This window comes from Condylura cristata, unplaced genomic scaffold, assembly GCF_000260355.1.
Source record: "Condylura cristata isolate star-nosed mole 26May11 unplaced genomic scaffold, ConCri1.0 scaffold00001, whole genome shotgun sequence".
In the NCBI taxonomy this organism is placed as follows: Eukaryota; Metazoa; Chordata; class Mammalia; order Eulipotyphla; family Talpidae; genus Condylura; species Condylura cristata.
The window spans coordinates 21,053,782-21,061,895 of record NW_004567102.1 but is presented as its reverse complement, the minus strand read 5'-3'; positions in this window follow the sequence as shown (position 1 = coordinate 21,061,895).

The following is an 8,114-nucleotide window of genomic DNA, read 5'->3' as shown; positions in this document are numbered from 1 at the left end:
CTCTCCAAGAGGTATATACCCCATACACTAGTCAGTTCAGCATTGTTGTTACAGCAAATGAGAAAAAGATGGTCTTTCCTCAAAAAAACTTTACTTCCATCTGTCAGAAAATTGTTACTTTATTTTGATTTTCTTAGAATAAGACATCTTACTGCCATCTGCTGGGAAACTTTTGTTGAAATAAATAAGCAAATGATGTTGTCTTTAATTGAATGGGTCCTTGTTAGATGTGGTAGCCTCACACAGTACACAACCTATATAACTGCATATGGCAGCCTGAGCAAGAACCTTTACCTCTGACAATTTGCTTTCACCCTGTTGCTGGGACTGCAATGTTGGCTGAGTGCTGGGAAATATGATTTATATAGACAAGAAATGAAAACCATATCATTATAACAGTTTCAAAATATTATGCCAATTACATATGTTTCATTAATTTATTGGGTATGAGAATGTATATGGCTAAATAAAGTAGTTTCTTATTTACTAGCTGTTCTTCATACCAGAAAATTATTAATGTAAATGAATGTTTGCTTTACAATACTTTCAATATCTTATTTTGGATCAATTCCTAAACTGAAAATATGATGAGTTCTACGTTCTCAGAATTAATAAAGAATGAAATAGGGTAACCAATTTATTATGCAGTTATCAAATGTTACCATATACTCTCTATATAAATTACCAGTTTAAAAAGCAATTTTACACAACTATACTGGACATAATTTAATTTATTCCTTATGCTAGAAAAGGTATTTCATCCTCTAACATTGCCAGAAGTTATGTTTATATAAACAAATTATAATTAGAACTATGTTTGAGATATTATGCTTGATGTTTATGACTTGTATGAACTACACTGTCTCTCTTCAAAATGCACATGCTGAAGATTTAGTCCTCTATGTGCATTTGGAGGCAAGGTCTGTAAGAGGCAGTTAAAAGAGATCATAGGGTAGGCTCTTAGCAATAGGATTAGTAGTTTGTTTGTTTTTTTTTAAGATTTATTTACTTATATGGAACTGGGGTACAGGCCAGAGGTGTGTGGAGTGAGAGGATTCACCAGAGACAGAGTGGGGGAGCATGACAGTTAAATTGACTGAAATACAATGCTGAGGGGAAGTCATCAACTGATTACTCATGATTTTCTTGGACCAAGGTCAGCTATCCATGGGACGAACTATTGAACTTGAACTCCTCTTGGCTCCTGTCATTTAATTTTGATTCTTACTTTCAGCTCAAGGAGTCACCACATTCCAGAGTTATTCTGCATCCATAGTTATCTCCTCTGTCAAGTTTTCTAGCCAGAGCCTCAGTTACTTCTGAATGTTCACAAATCTAAGACAGCGGAGAAAAACTCCATTTTCAGGCCTTCACATTTCCATCCTTAGTTTGCCAAAACTTTATGATATATTTGTGGCCCAATGTGTTGATTGCAAAGTAGCCACTTTCCACATTCTCAAACAGAAAGGAGGACATGAATTCTCTCCATTTGAGGAACATAGCTTGGCGAAACAAAACAAAAATAAATACAAAACCCCTGCTGTTCTCGAACTTTTCATTTTAATTTTCCTTCTTCTGTTCACAATTCACTCAGGGTCACAAAGAACACTTTCCCTCCTTGCCTAACCTGTATCTATTTCAAGTAGCACTCTAAAATGTTACCTGTCACAAGTATCCCTTTGACAAGTTAAATGGTTGTTTAAGATATTTAGAAAATCTTGCCTCAAAAGAAATGACTGGGAGAGAAAGTACTGTTTCATTGAGAAGTCATATTTTTGAATGTCAGAAAGTGAGTATGACTAAATTTTAATCTTTGAAAATTTTCTTCAATTTATTCTAATCTAGCCTTATGCTAGGGAATGCCTCATGGAACTAGAATGAAAATAAACTCAGTAATGTTTGGGTGAGTATAAGAGTAAGTACAAGTGTGTGTTTGTTGCCCCTTGTCTAGGACATTAAATTTATTTGTTTATTTGTCTACTGAATATAGATGATATATAGCATTGTATAAGGTAAAGGTATAAAAGGTGTTAATTTGATACATTCAAATATTTTAATATGATGGCCACTGTGAAGATATAGAGCAACTTTATCCCCTTACATAATTTAATTTCTTTTTAGTGGTTGGGAGTATCAAATTTTAATCTTTCAGTAAGTTTGATGATTTAGTACAGTATTGTATATTCATTATATAGTACATTGTTATAGATTTATTCCCTTAAATTTCATCAATTTTATGCTCCTACTTCTTGCCCCATTGTAAACATCATTTTACACTCTATAGTTTGAGTTTGATAGGTTTTTAGATAATACCTTTAAGTAATAGTATATAGTACTTGTCTCTGACTTATTGCAGAGACAACTTAAATTATTTTGAGTAATTTAATGTACTCAAAGTCTATCCATGTTGTCATAAATGGCAAATTATTCTTCTTTCTCATCACTGAATAATACTCTATTTTATATTTAAATGCCATATCTTTTATCCATTCATTCACTGATAGGTATTTAGTTGTTTCCAGGATTATATTCGTTTTGAAAAGCACCATAATTAATTCTGATGTATAGCTGGGTTGGAATTTATAGCTGTGTGTATGCATAAAATAATAGAATATTGATGTTCTGAAGGGAATACATCTTACCTTCTGATGAGTAGTCAGTCTTTAGGGAACTTCAAAGCTCTTATTTAAGGTAGTTTCATCAATTAAAATTAAGTGTTTAACATGACTTTTGCAGCAACAATAGATGGAGCTGGAAAAGATCATGCTTAGTGAAATAAGCCAGAAAGAAAAGGAAAAATACCAGATGGTTTCACTCATAGCAGGAGTATAAAGGACCAGGGGAGAAAATAATAACAATGAACAACTATAGATAAGAGACATTTATGGGGGTGGAGTGGGGGATGGGATCAAAAACAGTGAAGGAAGGGAAATGGACTGGACTATGGTGATGGCATACAGGTGATTTGGTGATGGAAAGTCCACAGGGATTACAACTGAACTGGAAAAAGGCACAAAATGATGTAAAAATACACTATTATATTATTTTAAAAAATATGAAGTGTTTAGTTTCATTCACATGTATAAGCACTAGCCACAAGAAATATTTCTATTTAAACATTATTCAAATGTAGCATGAGATTTCATAGTAAGAGATGATCTTATCCCATGAGGCTGAGATGCGAATGGCTTAAAGCTTGCACAATTCCCAAATTTCATGACAATTTTGAAAATATATGATTCAAGATAAAATCTAAATACCTAGCAAAACTGCTCACTTTTAAGTATTTTCAGTCTAAATTAAAACACCTCATATTTTCCAGGTTTTTTTCATCATCCATTACATTTACCTCTTCAGGTCTCTTTGACACCAATGTTATTGACAAAGCATATGTATGAATATACTGACTGTGTTTGATTGTAAAAATTAAGTTTTCATATTGCCAACTATTTTTAATGAAGACTACAGAAAATGATGTAGAGATAAACATTCCTCCTCAGTCCTAAGGCCATGATGGATTGAGACAAATCTCCCTAATCAATCCAAGCCCAGAAGACAATATGCATAGCAGTAGCACCAGGCACGACCACTACTTACTTCCCCACCCCAACCATGAAATATCACTCTCCACATGGAAACCTGCTGTCTCATGGGAAGTACGGGAATCACCATAATCTAAGAGTTTTACTTTTTTATAGACCAAAAATCTAATGAATTTTCCCCACAAAGACCTTTGTGCTTCCATGTCATTTTTAACTTGTCCTCAAAAGTGAAAAAGTAATCATCAGATTGGAATAGAAGAGACTAAAAATCATGTAATTCTGCTCACAATAGATTTTAACAAGCCTCACTGGAATTAATTACTGAAAATTTACACATGCAATTCACCACCATCTGCAAATGTATTTTCATTTAAAGCTAATATAATTTGATATTGTTGGGAATTTTTTAAAAGCTAAAATGTATCTTGACTAACTGGGTAAGAAATTATATCTAACAGTAAACAATTAAAAGAAATACCAACTAGATTTCCTTTAAAATAGATGTGAGGGATAATTAACCACAAATTCTAAATGTTGCATATTGCCTCAAAGATTAGTTAAATCTAACTTAGATTATTTAAATCTAACTTATACCATTCCTGGTATAATAATACCATACAGAGTTTTCAAAACTCCACAGACACACAAAGTTTTATTTCGCTTGTGAAGTTTGTATTATTTCCTTCCACATCAACAATTCCCAGTTACTGCTCCCCTAACTCTGGTCTGTAGAGAAAAAACATCCTCTCATTACAAATGTGCTTCAGACAGAATCTGCTCCCCAGACCCTGATAAAAAACTAATCAAAAGAGAGTATGAAGGGAAAGTAGAGTATATTACCCTGTTTCTGTAGGCGTTCTGCCTGGCCCTCATTACTTTTGCTATCTCACTCTTTTGTAGACTTGTCCTATTTTATTTTAGGCCTTAGACATGAAAGTCAGTGCTCTGCTTCACGACTGGTTTAAATATGCAGGTAAATCCTGGTAGCAAACAGCCTACAGCCCTGAGATATGAATTTATCAATTAGAAACACTAACTATAAAAAATGGTCTAAGATCAAGGGCATTGGATTATAAACCCCTCTAAAAAGGATTGTGAGTCGTCAGCAAGATATTCAGAAAAATCTTTTCCATGGAGCATAAAGTCTTCATGCCATATTCATATTTTCAAGATCATCCCATGGCAGAAAAGTTGGGTGCTCTGGGCAAAGTGTGGGATCCACCTAGACATATATTTTCCTGTTCTTAGTGTACAAACATAGGTACATATGCATTTGAAACTATATGTAATAGACACTCTCAAAGAAATAACTTATGCTAAGTGTACTTATTCTTTTACCTGTGTTCTTACCTAGTAAATTTAACCTGCCTTCTTCTACTATGCATTGAGTTTCCAGAGAAGTAACAATATATGACTGTTACCCCTCTCTCTCTTTTTTTTATTTAACATTACCTTAAAAAAAATCACAGAAAATGACATAAGCCATTTATTTCTTCATGACGAGCAGAGAAAGTCATGAAACAAAATTAAATGATTGGTTCTGGAAATAAAATTCTGTAAGAGACTATTTATAACTTCCTCACTATTTATATGGCTAATGCCTCCATGAAACTTCCAATCATTTTAATTAAATATATCTCACTCCTAAAAGTATAAAGGTGATATAGCAGGACAACCTCTGGGTCTCTGCATGTAATTTAGTCCCACAGGCAAAGTAATTCATAGCAATTCTAACACCATTCTTTGTAAAAGAATGTCACGTTTCAGACATTTATTTAACTGACATTTATGGTAGGAAATTTCGCCTAGAAACCTTAGGAAGGTGAAAACATGATAAGTCATCCATTTCTCTTTCTTGTACAGGTAATTTGATCTTTATCTCATTCCTTCAAATTTCAACATTGGAATGAAGTCTTTGTACTTTCTAAACTAAGTGATAAGACTGAAAGAAACAAAGTCAAGAGTCTCATGAGGCCAATTCCCAGTGAGAGCTCGATAAAATCATCCAAGACTAAATACTGTTCCTGAACTAACTTGGCACAATTTAATACTGAATTTGGTATGAAGAGGCTACAGTCCATGAAATATTTTATCCTTGAAAGATGAAACCTACATTGTTACTGAGAAACAATTTTGATTTTGTTTTTACCCATTTTATTAATCCACATTTTTATTTGTCAAACATTGGCTGTAGACACTAGTTACAAATTTCCATTAATAGATTTGACTCTCAGACCTTCTTCAACACCTGAAGATACACTAGTGGATCATGTCTTGAAATACTGGTGTTCATGTATACATTGCTTAAATCATTTATAACCTAGAAGAACAGTTTAAAATATAAAAAGATACCCAGGTATTTGAGAAGATAATTTCTTTCCCTTGGTGTTTTAAAATATCACTGAGGTTTAAAAGTATAGCAATAGACTTGCCATTAAATGTAGCAAACATCCCTCATTTTTGCCCCAAGAGTTTCATGAAAATGAAAGTAAAAATCTTAAAACAGATGTAAACCCTCAAGGATGAGAGAACAGAGAAGCAGTATGAGATGTCAAGAAAATTTTGGGAGATGAAAAACAAAGAGATCATTGCAATGGCAAAGCAAAGGAAGTGCCTGAGAAAAAAAAAGCATACCCCTGAGAAAAAAAGCCATTGACCCACTTGAGGGCTCAGAACCCAAGCACAAAGCTGATGACATTGCCAGCTACCATGAAGGAGGAAATACCACACGGCTGAAAGCAAGGATAATCTCAAGGGCTCTCTGGGCCTCCCCTAGACCACATCAGCAAGCAGTTACTTGAATGTATCCTGAGATCCTGAGGAAACCCTTCTGGATTAAGTGCATAAAATAGGTGATAGATTCAGAGGTACCAAGCACAAAGGAGATGGCAGAGAGACTGAAAAGTGAAAAGTGAGAGTCAGCTGATACCTATATATCTAACACAGAGACCACATCTAGCCTGCAGACAGCCTGTTCCTAGCACAACAGAAAGGGAAGCGTTTTCTGTAAAAACCAAAAAAGCCCAGAAAGAAACATAGCATTTGAGAATTCCCTAAAGATAAAGACAGGCAAATTCACCAATACCATTTCTATGAAGTCTCTTTCCAGAAACACAACCTTCAGGAAGCCTCTAGTGACCCATTAGCAAGCTCCAAAAATACCAGATATTTAGAGAAAATACCCAGATGAAGGACAGACACCAAAATTAACAAAAAAGTGAGTAAATTAAACACAGTTGAAATCATGTCAGGCCTATTATTCTAGAATATCAAGACATCAAGGGTAAAGGAAAACTCCAACAGGAAAAGATATCTAGCCAAGATTTTTGCAAATAAATATTTAATCAAGTGAAGGCAAAATAAAAATATTTTTAAACAGACACTGCCTCCAAACAGTTACCCTTTCAGTGAAATCTACTAGACAATAGCAACCATCACCTCTACAGCATGAAACCAAAAAAGAAATATAATGGAATCTAGGAGACTAAGGATTTAATACAAAAGAAAAGTGAAGGAATTCCTAAGGACACAGATAGAAAACCTAATGTATAACACATGCTAGAGAGGAACTAGTGCAGAGTAGCTTAGCAAGGAAGAGTGGTTCAGGAGCACAGTCATGGGAAAATGACGGGCTCAATTCCCTAGAAAATTCTATTAAGAAACTATTGTGGGGCCCTCCCTGGTGGCACAGTGGGTTAAAGCACTGCACTAAGAACCTAATGCCACTTCCGCAAGAGTTTTATCTCCACCTGCCCGGGAGGTGACCCACATGACAAGGCAGACCTCTCCTGGCCCGCCCACTGCTCCCCTCAGCAGTGTACTTTGTAGATCTGCCTGTTCTGCTCTCCACTCTGTCTCTGGAGAATCCTCTCACCGCTCCTGCACCTCTGGCCTGTACCGCAGTTCTGTATGCACAAATAAATAAATCTTAAAAAAAAAAAAAAAAGCTATTGGATGCAACAACACCTGAATGGGAACATCCACTAACACAGGAAGAATGATGTAAACAAATATTAACTCAACTTGGAAAATAGAAGTTGCAAGAGTGTGCAAAAAAAGAAAAAAATACTGTTCAGCTCAGCACTTAATATTTATGTAGTCCCAATAACAGCAAAACATTCCAAGGAGCAAAAACTTACATTTTTATGGGAGGAAGAAAAGCAGTTGTAGGTATAAATAAATCCCTCTAGTCACATTACAATAATGTGTAAAATGGAAATTTTAGAAATTAAAGCATTAGTATATGACTTAGAAACAGTAATGTTAGCCCCTCCCTGGTGGCGCCACAGGTCAGGGCGCAGCACTGCAAGCTAGCCACAGCCTTTTCGGGGCAGGTTCCATCCTGGCTCCGGAGGTGATCTACATGGCACAGCAGACCTCTCCAGTATGACCTGCTGTTCACCTCAGCAGTGTAATTTGTCAATCCGCCTGTTCTGACCCCACTCTGCCTCTGGTGACTCCTCTTAACCACACCTGCCTCTCTGGCCTATACCCCAATTCTGTATGCATAAATAAATATTAAAAAAAAAAAAACAGTAATGTTAACATTCCTCTTGGGAAAGGCCCATCCCA